Source organism: Bos indicus, chromosome 13 (genome assembly GCF_029378745.1).
Source record: "Bos indicus isolate NIAB-ARS_2022 breed Sahiwal x Tharparkar chromosome 13, NIAB-ARS_B.indTharparkar_mat_pri_1.0, whole genome shotgun sequence".
In the NCBI taxonomy this organism is placed as follows: Eukaryota; Metazoa; Chordata; class Mammalia; order Artiodactyla; family Bovidae; genus Bos; species Bos indicus.
Window position 1 is genome coordinate 73851360 of NC_091772.1, and position 14159 is coordinate 73865518.

The following is a 14159-nucleotide window of genomic DNA, read 5'->3' on the forward strand; positions in this document are numbered from 1 at the left end:
GGTCGCTGTGACTTATCGCTTCCCCCGTCCCTGCTGCTCAGTTTTCTGGGTGTACAACCCGCGCACCTTCTCAGGTGGATGTTGACTGTCCAGAACCCCAAGAAATCTTAGTTAGCAAAGAAGCCTGCTTGCAGTTTGGTAGATAATGTCTCTCTGGGGCTGCGATTGCCCCATTCTGGCTCTAGCTGCCTGTCACCAGAGGGGGATGGTCTGCAGCCGGCTAGTTCTGTTCAGTCCTTTGTTCTGTGCCCAGGCCTGGCGGTGTCTTAGGTTAGGGCTTTTTGCGTGGTAGCTATCCCACAGTCTGGTTTGCTAGCCCAAGTTAGTTCACTCAGATTGCCCTCAGGACATTCAGGCCTGGTCCTTACTCTAAGCAATGCAGCCGCCGCCTCCGTGCCCAGCCCCTGCTTGCTAGTGGCATGTGCAGGCATCTGCGCTGCTTCTCCGCTGGGGGAGTTACCGTTGGGCTCGTAGTCTGTGGGTTTTAATTATTTATTTATTTTTCCTCCCTGTTATGTTGCCCTCTGTGCTTCCAAGGCTCTCCACAGACTCGGCAGTGAGAGTGTTTCCTGGTGTTTGGAAACTTTGGAAACTTCTCTCTTTTTAAGACTCCCTTCCCAGGATGGAGCTCCATCCCTACCTCTTTTGTCTCTTTTTTTTGTCTTTTATATTTTTTCCTACCTCCTTTCGAAGACAATGGGCTGCTTTTCTGGGTGCCTGATGTCCTCTGCTGGCATTCAGAAGTTGTTTTGTGGAATTTACTCAGCGCTTAAATGTTCTTTTGACGAATTTGTGGGGGAGAAAGTGGTCTCCCCGTCCTATTCCTCTGCCATCTTAGGACCGCCCCTGAATATCTTTAATTGGCATAATGCCACTGACTAGCTCCAAAAGAACAAAAAAGGAGGACACGTATTAAGAATAGTCTCCTTATGCTGATAATGATTGGAGCTGTACAATGGTCTGTGGGTTTATAATACTATTTTCTGGATATGTGTGTGATTGAAACTTCTCACCATTAATAAAGAAAGCGTGAAGCTGGATAACCAACAAGGACCTACTGTATAGCACATGTAATGCTGCTCAGTGTTAAGTGGAAGCCTAGATGAGAGGAGAATTTGGGAGAGATGAATTCATGTATATGCAAGGCTGAGTCCCTTTGCTGTCCACCTGAAACCATCACAATATTGTTAATTGACTATCAGTTCACTTCAACATTCACAAAACTAAGATCATGACATCTGGTCCCATCACTTCATGGCAAATAGATGGGGAAACAGTGGAAACAGTGGCTGACTTAATTTTTTTGGGCTCCAAAATCATGGCAGATGGTGACTACAACCATGAAATTAAAAGACACTCACTCCTTGGAAGGAAAGTTATGACCAACCTAGACAGCATATTAAAAAGCAGAGACATTACTTTGCCAACAAAGGTCTATCTAGTCAAGGCTTTGGTTTTCCCAGTAGTCATGTATGGATGTGAGAGTTGGACTGTGAAGAAAGCTGAGCACTGAAGAATTGATGCTTTTGAACTGTGGTGTTGGAGAAGACTCTTGAGAGTCCCTTGGACTGCAAGGAGATCCAACCAGTCAATCCTAAAGGAAATCAGTCCTGGGTGTTCATTGAAAGGACTGATGTTGAAGCTGAAACTCCAATACTTTGGCTACCTAATGCGAAGAACTGACTTATTTGAAAAGACTCTGATGCTGGGAAAGATTGAAGGCAGGAGGAGAAGGGGCCAACAGAGGATGAGATGGTTGGATGGCATCACCGACTCAATGGACATGAGTTTGAGTAAACTCTGGGAGTTGGTGATAGACAGGGAGGCCTGGCGTGCTGCAGTCCATGGGGTTGCAAAGAGTTGGATGTGACTGAGTGACTGGACTGAACTGAAAGTCTATACTTCAATACAAAATAAAGAGTTAAAAGAGAGTGGGGAGGCATTATGCTGTACTAGAGAAATGCATGAAAGAAGAGCCACCAGTGTGTTCACTTTGGTTACATCATGGGTGCTGGAATAATGGAATATTGACATTGTGAATTATATGAGAAATTTCCTGTTCTCCATCTACTTTCATCTGGAGGGCAAAAGCTCAGCTGTCACTCAACGTTGTGATGAATTGCATAACAGATCATGATTTGACAGATTAAATTTTTTTAGAGAGGTGAGGAAATGTAGGTATACAAGTCTTTTGGAGTAAAAAATTTTGGTGGAAAGTGGACATCATTGACCACAAATATGTAAACTCTTGATACTCATGACTGGCAATCCTTTCAAAAAACACTTGTAACCTGGTTCCCATGTTCAGGTGAGGAAACTTCAGGTGACTTGCTCCAGGACACGAAACATTTGAGTGTTAGGGTCAGGATAAGTCACAATCCATTTAATCAAGTATGTGATTCTCCCAGTAATTCTGAAAAGCAGAGAACTGGGAAGGGGTTCTGAGTGCTTAGTCCCAGTGTCCTGATCCTCATGGCAGACACAAATGGTAGAGAAGAGTCAGTTTGAGATTTGTCCCTGATTCCAAACATGCGGGATCTCTGCCAATAGCACCGAGTTCCCCCAAGCCCACTGGGCATTCAGGAATCAACTTACTTCGGACACTAAATCCACAGAGGTGACCCAGATCTCACAAGGGAGAGCTTGGTCCTTGAGGACTGCCCATACTTTTAAGTATTGATCACAAGTCCTGTGGTTACTTACATATGTGACCAACTGGCTATAAATTCAGAGGTTCCATGATGCACCTCACATGTTCAATAACATATTAGAACTACTCCCAGAACTCAGAAAAGCCCTTTATTTATGGTCCCCAGTTATTATAAAGCATAAAATCAGGGACAGCAAAATGGAGGAGAAAAGGTGTTAGTTGCTCAGTCATGTCTGATTCTTTGCAACCCCATGGACTGTAGCCCTCCGTGCTCCTCCGTCCATGTAATTCTCCAGGCAAGAATACTGGAGTGGGTAGCCATTCCCTTCTCCAGGGAATCTCCCCAACTCAAGGATGGAACTTGGGTCTCCTGCATTGCAGGCAGATACTTTACCATCTGTGCCACCAAGGAAGCCCAATGGAGGAGAAGCATAGGGTAAATGGGGAGTTAGGGGTGTAAAGCATAAAACTCGGGGACAGGGAAGTGGAAAAGCTTAGGTAAATGGGGAGTAGAGGATGCCGAGACTCCAGACCCTCTCAGGACTCTCCCCTCCTCTAGCCCTTTGTGTGTTCATCTCCCCTGAAGCTCTTTGAACCCAATGTTTATTTGGGTTTTAATTGAGAGTTGGGTGCAGGCAATTTGATTGAATCTTTGACCACTGATTCCTGAACTCCATGTCAGTACCCTCTCCTCTCCCCAGAGGGACTGGGGTTGATAGTTCTAACCCTCTAATCACCTCCTGCCATGTTCTGGAGTCTAGTCCCATCCAGACACTATCTCAAGTCCACTCATCTTGTGACTTATAGAGATACAGTAAGTTCTAAGAGTTTTAGGAGGCCTGGGGGCATAAATGGAGAAAAGGATCAATTACAGATCTTGTTATGACACTACAGTGCAGTCAGGGACTAGATAGTGACCAGGAATAGAGTCTCAGAGATAAGGTCCACGATCTGGTAGAGTCAGGTGGAATGCTTTTTTTTTTTTTTCCCAAAGCTGAACATATAATGATACCTTTTGAGAGTCAAGAGAAGTTCCTGGAGTGAAAACTGCCCAGTTTATCAGGAGAAATCCAGAGAGGGTTTGGTGTACCTCCTCCACCCCTGCTCCCCAGTCCCTTCCATGGACTCCCCTCAACCCCCCTCCCCCAGCCTGTAAAGAGGAGGTGATTGGGGACTTAACCTGGGCCCAGATGCAGGTTTTACCCCCTGGGGGTGCTCTGGAGGATGAGAAAGTCTACAGAGAGGCAGATTCTGGCTCATCTTCGTGGCCTTGCTGGAGGACTTCTGAGGAAAGCTGGCGGCTAACTGAACTTCTCACCTCCCAACTGTATGGAGGATGAGGAGAGCAAAGAAGAAGGGGAGGACTGGGCTATTCCTATTCATGCTTGACCTCCCCATCTAACCAGACTTCCTGTCTCTGCCTGCTGGGGCCAAGTGCCCAGTAACATTTCTTAGACTTGACTATGCCTGTGGGCCTGGTGGAAACATAGATTGTGATTCTGCAGGTGGAATTTTGTCCAATATGGTCCCTCAAGGAGCATCCCAGCACCTAGAGCTGTAGGTGATCAGCAGTGTGTTAGCTCAGGTCCTCCTTTGCAGCTTCCTGTAGGTGTCTTTACAGCACTTCCCCCCCACCCCCCCGACTTTAGCCCCACCTTTTTCTCAAGGTAGGTGTGACATGTCAGGCTTCCCGCAATTATTGTGGCAGCATCTCTACTGGACAGACACCAGCTCTTTACCTGGCAGTGGTCCAGGCAGATGGTGAGCGGGGAGGAAGAGCGTGTCCATCTGGCACACAGACTTGATATTTTGGATAGAAAAAAAAAAAGAGTAAGGGCAGTGGGCCAAAGGGGAGCAGAGAGACAAACATATCTCCACAGGTTGATCCCCCACTGCCCCTCACCTGGTTTCACCAACAGGAAATCTGCCTGCCTTAGGGCACCTTGGCAGATCGCCTGTAACACCACACAACTCTGATCTTTCAACCTGTGGTTTGGGGAATAGAGGCCTCAGTTTGCATCCTGGTTCTGCCTTTTCCTGACTTTGTGCCCTGGGGCCAGAAATTTCCCTCCTCTTTACATGTTACATAGCGTAGTGACATACATACCCAGTTACATAGCAGCTCAAGCTGCTGACATTGTCGAGTTGTTCTGAAAGCAATGAAGGCCATGGACATATATCCTACTCCCTGCCAAGTCTAATTCTTTTAAAATAATAGTAATGATGAATAATTATGTTAACTCCTTTGGCCAGAGGGTCAAATAATGGCAAAGTGAGGTGGGAAAAGGGCTGGACCTGGGTGAGGTCAATCACTGAAGCAAGAGGGTTTTCAGTTACCTCTGAGGAAGAAGGGGACCTATTTGGAGGACAGATTTTGACTCGACTCTGGCACTGGGGGAACTTCCTCACAGTGAACTTCTAGAAGAGGACACTACAACAATCAATGCTACTTTTTTTCTTTACTACAATCAACAGTACATTTAAAGAGGAGTCAGGAGCTGAGGAAACTAACACTCTGTGCTTCTTTATAATTTGCCTTGTTCTGTGGTGTTCAAAGCATGTTAACAGCATAATCAGCAATGGTTCTCAAAAGGACTCAAGTCTGGGGTTTTCTTAATGCAGACAACATCATCCTCTTTTTCTAAAAAGGAATCTGTGTCTCAGGGAGATGAAACGACTTGTTCAAGACCACACAGCAGTATAGTGAGTTATGGAAGTCAGTTTCTTTCCTTTAACACCAAGTCATTTCCCATTACACTGTTATAAATTAATAATTTTAGTAAAAATCAAATTCTTTACATATTAGTAGTATCACTATCATTGCCATCAGATCTGAAGTGAAGTGAAGTTGCTCAGTCATGTCTGACTCGTAGCAACCCCATGAACTGCAGCCTACCAAGCTCCTCCATCCATGGGATTTTCCAGGCAAGAGTACTGGAGTGGGTTGCCATTTCCTTCTCCAGGTAATCTTCCTGACCCAGGGATCGAACCCGGGTCTCCTGCACTGTAGACAGACACTTTACCATCTGAGCCACCAGGGAAGTGCCATCAGATCTGACATTTATCAAAATGTTACTGCTGTCAATACTTATACAAAGGATTTAACATATATCATATCTTTTTTCTTCTGATCACAATATTATGAGATTGATAGATGAAGCAAAAAGCAACCTCTGAGTTGCAAGGTCTGACCTGGCACCACAGTGGGGCTTCTGTTCTCTTGTTCAACATAAACATTACACAGAACTTAAAGATCAGACAAGTTCCTACGGTGTCTGTGAAAGGTTAAAACAAAAATAGGTCATTTGGTAATTATGTCTGAACAGACACAAGAAGTTACATTATACAAACTACCAAAATGACCACACATCCCCCTATCTTGAGAGACTGCTACTTCCTGATCAAGTACAGCTCTAACCTCTATCTAGTCTTCCCTTCTTAGAGTTAAGATTCAGATACCAATTCAGAGAACTACCCCACTTCATAATACCAATCATCCTGAAACCCTCCCCCAAATCATTTAACACAGCCACATCCTAGAAGTTCTTTCTAACATTCTCTTAATGAGACATCATATTATTTTCCAAGGCAATTTCTACCCCTTACTGAGGGGTGGAGGGTGAATCCATCATAGATGGCTAAAGATTTAATGAATTATGATTTGTGATGAAGGCGCCACAGAAACCTCAACAGAACAAGTCATTCAGGTTATTCTAAAGAAGTGTCATCTACCCAAGGAACAGCACAGAGACTCACTCCATCATGGCCCCCTGGACCACTCAGCAGCCTGGGGCCTCTGTCTCTGCCCTTCGCCCCCTAGAGGCCACTCTCCACTCTGCAGCCTCAGTTCAGTTCAGTCCAGTCACTCAGTCCGACTCTTTGCGACCCCATGAATTGCAGCACGCCAGGCCTCCCTGTCCATGACCAACTCCCCGAGTTCACTCAGACTCACGTCCATCGAGTCAGTGATGCCATCCAGCCATCTCATCCTCTGTCGTCCCCTTCTCCTCCTGCCCCCAATCCCTCCCAGCATCAGAGTCTTTTCCGATGAGTCAACTCTTCGCATGAGGTGGCCAAAGTACTGGAGTTTCAGCTTTAGCATCATTCCTTCCAAAGAACACCCAGGACCCATCTTCTTCAGAATGGACTGGTTGGATCTCCTTGCAGTCCAAGGGACTCTCAAGAGTCTTCTCCAACACCACAGTTCAAAAGCATCAATTCTTTGGCGCTCAGCTTTCTTCACAGTCCAACTCTCACATCCATACATGACCACTGGAAAAACCATAGCCTTGACTAGGCGGACCTTTGTTGGCAAAGTAATATCTCTGCTTTTGAATATGCTATCTAGGTTGGTCATAACTTTCCTTCCAAGGAGTAAGAGTCTTTTAATTTCATGGCTGCAGTCACCATCTGCTGTGATTTTGGAGCCCCCCAAAATAAAGTCTGACACTATTTCCACTGTTTCCCCATCTATTTCCCATGAAGTGATGGGACCAGATGCCATGATCTTAGTTTTCTGAATGTTTAGCTTTAAGTCAACTTTTTCACTTTTCTCTTTCACTTTCATCAAGAGGCTTTTTAGTTCCTCTTCACTTTCTGCCATAAGAATGGTGTCATCTGCATATCTGAGGTTATTGATATTTCTCCCAGCAATCTTGATTCCAGCTTGTGCTTCTTCCAGCCCAGCATTTCTCATGATGTACTATGCATATAAGTTAAATAAGCAGGGTGACAATATACAACCTTGACGTACTCCTTTTCCTATTTGGAGCCAGTCTGTTGTTCCATGTCCAGTTCTAACTGTTGCTTCCTGACCTGCGTATAGGTTTCTCAAGAGGCAGATCAGGTGGTCTGGTATTCCCATCTCTTGAAGAATTTTCCACAGTTTATTGTGATCCACACAGTCAAAGGCTTTGGCATAGTCAATAAAGCAGAAATAGATGTTTTTTCCTGGAACTCTCTCGCTTTTTCCATGATCCAGTGGATGTTGGTAATTTGATCTCTGGTTCCTCTGCTCTTCTAAAACCAGCTTGAACATCAGGAAGTTCATGGTTCATGTATTGCTGAAGCCTAGCTTGGAGAATTTTGAACATTACTTTACTAGCGTGTGAGATGAGTGCAATTATGTGGTAGTTTGAGCATTCTTTGGCATTGCCTTTCTTTGGGATTGGAATGAAAACTGACCTTTTCCAGTCCTGTGGCCACTGCTGAGTTTTCCAAATTTGCTGGCATATTGAGTGCAGCACTTTCACAGCATCATCTTTCAGGATTTTAAATAGCTCAACTCAGGGATCCTCTTAAAACTTGAGTTTTATCAAAATGCTCGCATGATGAATCCCTCAGTGACTCTCCAGCTCTCTCAGAGTCTGCCTTTCTGTATCCTTTCTCGAACTCTTGGGCACCTAGTGGCCCATATCACACAGGGTGAAACCAGTAACCAGGCCCAGGATAAGTCACAACTCACGTCTCCTCTACAGACTTGAGGGGAAGGAGGTGAGTCCATGGAATAGGTTGGGAACAAAGGGTGTGTTGGGTTCTGCCAGACCTCTCTGGATTTCTTCTGGAAGTGAGCAATAGAACTCTAGGGACATTTCTTGACTCTCAAAAAAACTATGTGTTCAGATTTTTTTTAAAAACGACCCTACCTCACTTTATAGAATTAGGGACTTCATCTCTAGACTCTCTAATCCTGGTCTCTATCTTGTCCCTAAACCCCACTTTAGTATAATAGAAATATCCATAGTTGATCCATGTGCTGGTTCCTGCCCCAAGCCTTCTGAAACTCTTGGAATTTAATACCTTTCAATAAATCATGAGATAAGTGAAGAATGAGATCTTAGATAATGTCTATGTGGACCTGGACTCCAGAACATGCCATCAGATGATTAGAGGGTTAAAACGATCAGTTCCCAGTCCCTCTGGGGAGAGGAGATTGTATTGATACTTAGTTCCATTAGCAATGGCCAAAGATTCCATCAAATTGCCTCCATCCAACCCTCAATTAAAACACATGAATACTGGTTCAGAGAGCTTCAGCTGAGGTGATAACATCAAGGGATTGTGAAGGGGGTAGGGTCCTGAGAGGGCTTAGAGGCTCAGTATTTCCTACTCCCTCTTTGTCTTATGGTTCTCCTCCCTGCCCCTGAGTTTTGCTATCCCTGAGTTTTATTCTTTATAATAACTGGGGATAGTAAGTAAAGGGCTTTCCTGAGTTCAGTGAGTGGTTCTGATAACCTATTCAACATGGGAGATGGGTCATGGGATCTCTGAATTTATAGCCAGTTGTTCACAAGTGTAAGTGACCCCAGGGCTCATGATCAACACTTGAAGTGTGAGCCATCCTCAGGGACGCAGTCCTCATCTTGTGGGGTCTGAGTCACCTCTGTGGGTTTAGTGTCACAAGTGAATGTACTCCTGGATGTCCAGTGGGTGTGGGGGAATTTGCTGCTGTTGGCAGAGACCCCACATGTATGGAATCAGGGACAAATCTCAGACACACTTTTTTCTAACATTTGTGTCTGGTGTGAGGCTCAGAGACAGGGGACCATATTATGTTGAGCAGAGCACTCAGAACCCCTCTCCACTTCTCAACATTTTCAGAATTCCTGGCAGAATCAGGTACTTGATTAAACGGATTGTCACAGATCATGTCTTGTCCTCATGCTACTACCTACATGCTGTGTGTCCTTTGGCAAGTTCCATGTGAGGTTTTTTCAGTGAGAGCAGGGGAACCATATTACTTGAGGTTTTTGAAAGGATTACCAGTCACGAGTACAAAGAATTTACACGTTTGTGGTCAATATTGTCCATTTTCCACCAAAAGCTTTTAGTCTGAAAGACTTGATGACCTACCTCCATTTCTTCATGATGAATCAAAAACAAAACAAAACAAAACAAAAACCCATATGTGTCAAATAATGACCATTTCTCTGTGATGAAATTAATGAGAGAGTTGAGTGGCAGCTGAGCATCTTCCCTCCAGAGGCAGCTGCAGGCAGAGCAAGAAATGCAGTACTTTCTTGGGTTTGCTTGTGGGCCCAAGACTGCTTTTTCCAGGCTGGTATGATATCAGTCAAGACTCAATGTCCTTCCTCTTGCTCCCCTATCAGACTATATTTTAATTTCCTATAATTATATAGATGAAAGTTACAATCATAATTATATAGACAGGCCTCATCATCATAGAGACTAACAGGAATTTTACTCTAGCCACTCTCTTCAATGATGGTGTACTTGGCATGAGTATGAAATAGAAGAGTCATTTACTGGAGAAATATTTATCAAAATTTATCCTTTTGGTTTCAGAAAACAAACATGGTTCTTGGAGTTGGTAAACAGCTGTAAACAAAATATAGTAAAATAACACCCTTATAGGAGAAAGACACAGAATAAAGAGGGGAAAATCCTATGCCAGGTGGTGATTAGTGTCGTGAAGAAAGAGAGTGATGGGGATAAAGGAGACTGTCCAGGGTCAGGCAAACCCTCTGTGATAATGAGGTGTTGAGCAGAGCCTGCCAGAATCATGCCTATTGTGTTTGAGCAGCAGACAGGAGCAGGATGGCTGGACCTGAGTGAGTTGAGGGGACTGGAGTGGAAGGGGATGAGGCAGAGAGGCCATGGGGGCAGGTCTTAAAGAGCCTTGTAAAAGCTCATGTGAGGTTTGTAGAACTGTAAGAATCAGAATCTGACTCTCAGAAAGCTGGGGAGTCAGAGAGGCACTGGACAAGGGAGCCATGGGATAGAATTCACTGTGAAATAGGGTTTTTGTGGCTGCAGTGTGGAGAGTGACCTCTAGGGGGTGAAGGGCAGAGACTGAGGCCCCTGGGGAGGCGGCTGCATTAGTCCTGGTGACCCTGGAATGTGTACACATATTGTTGCCTGGATGGATCACAGTTCATTAGAATTACATGAATAACTTGCTCTGTTGAGGTTTCTGTAGAGGCTTCATAAAAAATCATGATTCATTAAATCTTTAGCCATTTGTGATGGATTCACTCTTCAAACTTTCTCCTTTCCTTGAGGTGTGGTGGCAGGGAAAAGCAGAAAGTGGAAATTAAAACTCCACCCCTTAATCAGGAGTTGGTTACCCAGGCAAGCAACATCCATTCTAAGGTTAAATTTAGCCTTTATTAGTCACCTCCCTCACATGATAAAAGACTCTTGTAGTGCTCATATCTCTTAGGAAATACAGTGGTTTTAGGAGCTCTGTTTCAGGAGTTGGAAGAAGACCAAATTAATTATTCTCATGTAAGTCATAGTATCAATATTCCCTCAGTATTTCATTATTCCAGTGCTGTGAGGGAATGTTTAACAGGAGGATTCCTACATGCTGTTTCTCATAAATTCTCTGTTCCTTATCAGTTCTTATTCTGAGTACGAGTAGAGCTGCATGCAGCTCTCAGGACTGAGATCATGAGAAACGGTATCTGCTTGGATTCCTTTCATTAATTCCCTTCAGTGACTCTTTTCAGTGTCAGCGACCTTGTATGTATTAGACTATCCATACTGTGGCTGTTGATAAAATTTCATCCTGCGTAATAGCTGAGTAATCATCTTACTAAAGATATATAAGCCTGCATTTCTGCTAATAAAATACCTTTGCTCCATCAGAGCTTGGTCCCCGTGTCTTTCTTTCTTTCCTTCTCTCTCTCTCTCTGCCTCCCTCCGGCTCTCTCTTTCACTTTCTTATCGTCAACTCTGGACCACCAGGTTCTGGTCCATTAAAGGACCTCAACAAGTGGTGCCCAGAACAGGAACTCTGGTATGCGTGGCATTTTGGATAGAGTGACTCAAGAGGCCTATTGAGTTCGGGACCTATTGAGGTCGGTAAGTACTAAGACACAGGTCAAGCGGGTGGAAAGCCCTGTTATTTCTCTACTTTACTTCACCATTTGTTTAAAGCTCAGGGACTTTTGGTTTCACACCAATGAATAGAGGCTTGCTTTCAAACAGTAGTTAAATGTAATCCTTGGTTCCCTGATAAAGGCAGTTTTGATTTCGAAATTTGGCATCGGATCAAAGACAATGTTGAATGAGCCGCCAGGCAGGGAGAAAATATTCCAGTTGATTTCTAGCCCCTATGGGGCTCTCATTAAAGCTGTAATTCTGCCATTTCAAGGTAAATTCTAGCCCTCCCAATATTCGACAACAGAACACTTATTACATGAATATAAATTAAATGATAAAACTTTACAAAAGGCCCAATTTAAACAACATAAAATATTTCAAAATTTTCCTACTAATCCTATCCCGGCCATGCCAAATGTTCCTCCTCTGCCAACAAGCGCAACTCCAAAGGTCTCTCCTTTGCTAGAACCTAATAATTCTGATAACAACTCTCCTAAGACGCCTTTTGACACCAAAACTGGCAATACTTTTTTAGATAATAATGATAAGTCCTTAGCACAGACTCATATTTGCAAAAAATGGGCACTTACTTGCTCTCCTCCATGACAGAGACTCTCTGAATTACTGGCTTTGCAATCACAAGTTTCTGACGCCAATGCTTTCTCTATCTTTCCAGTTTTAAGAAATCCTGATGCTCAAGGGCACATAATACCTCAATATGAAGGTATTAATCTTTTTTATATGCTACAAATGAAAAAAGCTATGACTATGTATGGCCCACATCGTCTTTTACTAAAGAGCTTCTAAATGCTGTGGCATCTTCTACTGGAAACTTTATTCTCTATAATTGGCGAGTTTTAATAAAAGCTCTCCTTAAACCAGGAGAATATCTTCAATGGACAATGTGGTTTCATGATATAGCCAGAGTTCATGCTAACAGGAATGCTCGAGCTGGCACTCCCCCAAACCAAATTACTTTTGAAATGTTAACTGGCGCCAGACAATTTGATACCATAGAAGCTCAAATACAATGCCCTCCCTTATTGCATGAACAATTAAAAACAGTGGCCCTTGAAGCTTGGGATCGAATTACTCCTCAAGAAGAGCCTACAGGTAGCTACACTAAAATATTACAAGGACCTAATGAAAGTTATGCTGATTTTTTAGCTAGATTAGAAACTGCTATTTCCCATACTGTAATCGGAGAAGAAACCAAAAAAACAGCTAGAGAAATTACTTGCTTATGAAAATGCAAATCAGGAATGTAAAAAAGCCATCGCTCCAATTCGTAAGACTGGGACTATTATTGATTATTTGAAGGCTCGTTGCAATCTAGGATCAGAAACTCAAAAGATGCAAATGCTAGCTAAGACAATGGCTACTGCCTTTAGAAAGGGAAATGAAGGATACTTTACATGCGGAGATAAAAACCATTTAAAAAGGGACTGCCCTAAGAAGGCTAATAAAAAAACTACAAAAATCTGCCCTCGCTGCTGTAGAGGAATGCATTGGGCCAAAGACTGTAAATCTAAATTTAATATTGAAGGAAAACCTATTCCAAGAAACTCTAAGCAGGGGACCCCCCCGCCCCCCGCCAGGTCCCCTTCAACAAAAACCAGGGGAAAATTCTATCTTTTCCCTCAAACCCTCAACATCTGGCAGTGCTGCTGTCGATATACCAGCCCTAAATAATTTTTTCCTCTACCCTCAAGCAGTCCCTTCTAGAGTACCTACTGGACTTTTTGGACCCCTGCCCCCACAAAACTTCAGTCTTTTACTTGGCCGATCTAATTTGACTTTTAAAGAAATCGCTGTTCACCCTGAAGTAATTAATTCAGATTATAAAGGAAAAATTCAAATCATGATGTCATCTCAGATTCTATGGCAATTCAGAAAAGGGGACAACATTGCTCAATTACTTCTTTTGCCTTACATTTCTATTAACTCCTCTAATGATGTATGGACAGGAATATTCAACCGTACAGATCAAAAACAATCCCTATGGACATCATTGGTATCTGAATATGCCCAACCAAATATAAATATCAAAAATAATGGTAAAAGATTTTCTAGTCTCCTTGACACTGGATCTAATATTAATATTACTATTATTTCCAAACACTTATAGCCCAAATCCTGGCCTGTACAAAAAATCTCTTGCCAAATTGCAGGAATTTCTCAAACCAAAGTACAAGAAATTTATCAAAATGTTCAAATCTACCCATGTGAAGGACCAAACATTAAGCCAGCCTACAACATTAAGACCTTATATGATATATGCACCCTTTAATCTAATAGGAAGGGACTTATGCAATGGCAAACTCAGATATACATTCCACATTTTTCCTAAGGGCCATTGCTCATTTAACAAACAAAGCAATTATTAAAATAACTTGGAAGAATGATGAGCCTATTTGGACAGAGCAATGGCCCCTAACAAAAGAAAAATTACAGGCTACTAAAGAACATACTACACAATTAGAATTAAAACATGTTGAGGAATCTTGTTCTCCTTGGAACTCTCCTATTTTTGTTATATATATATATAAAATCTAACAAATGGCATCTCTTAACAGACCTTAGAAAAGTTAATGCAACTATGAAACCTATGGGTGCATTACAACCAGGGATCCCATCACCTACTGCTGCTGCTGCTGCTGCT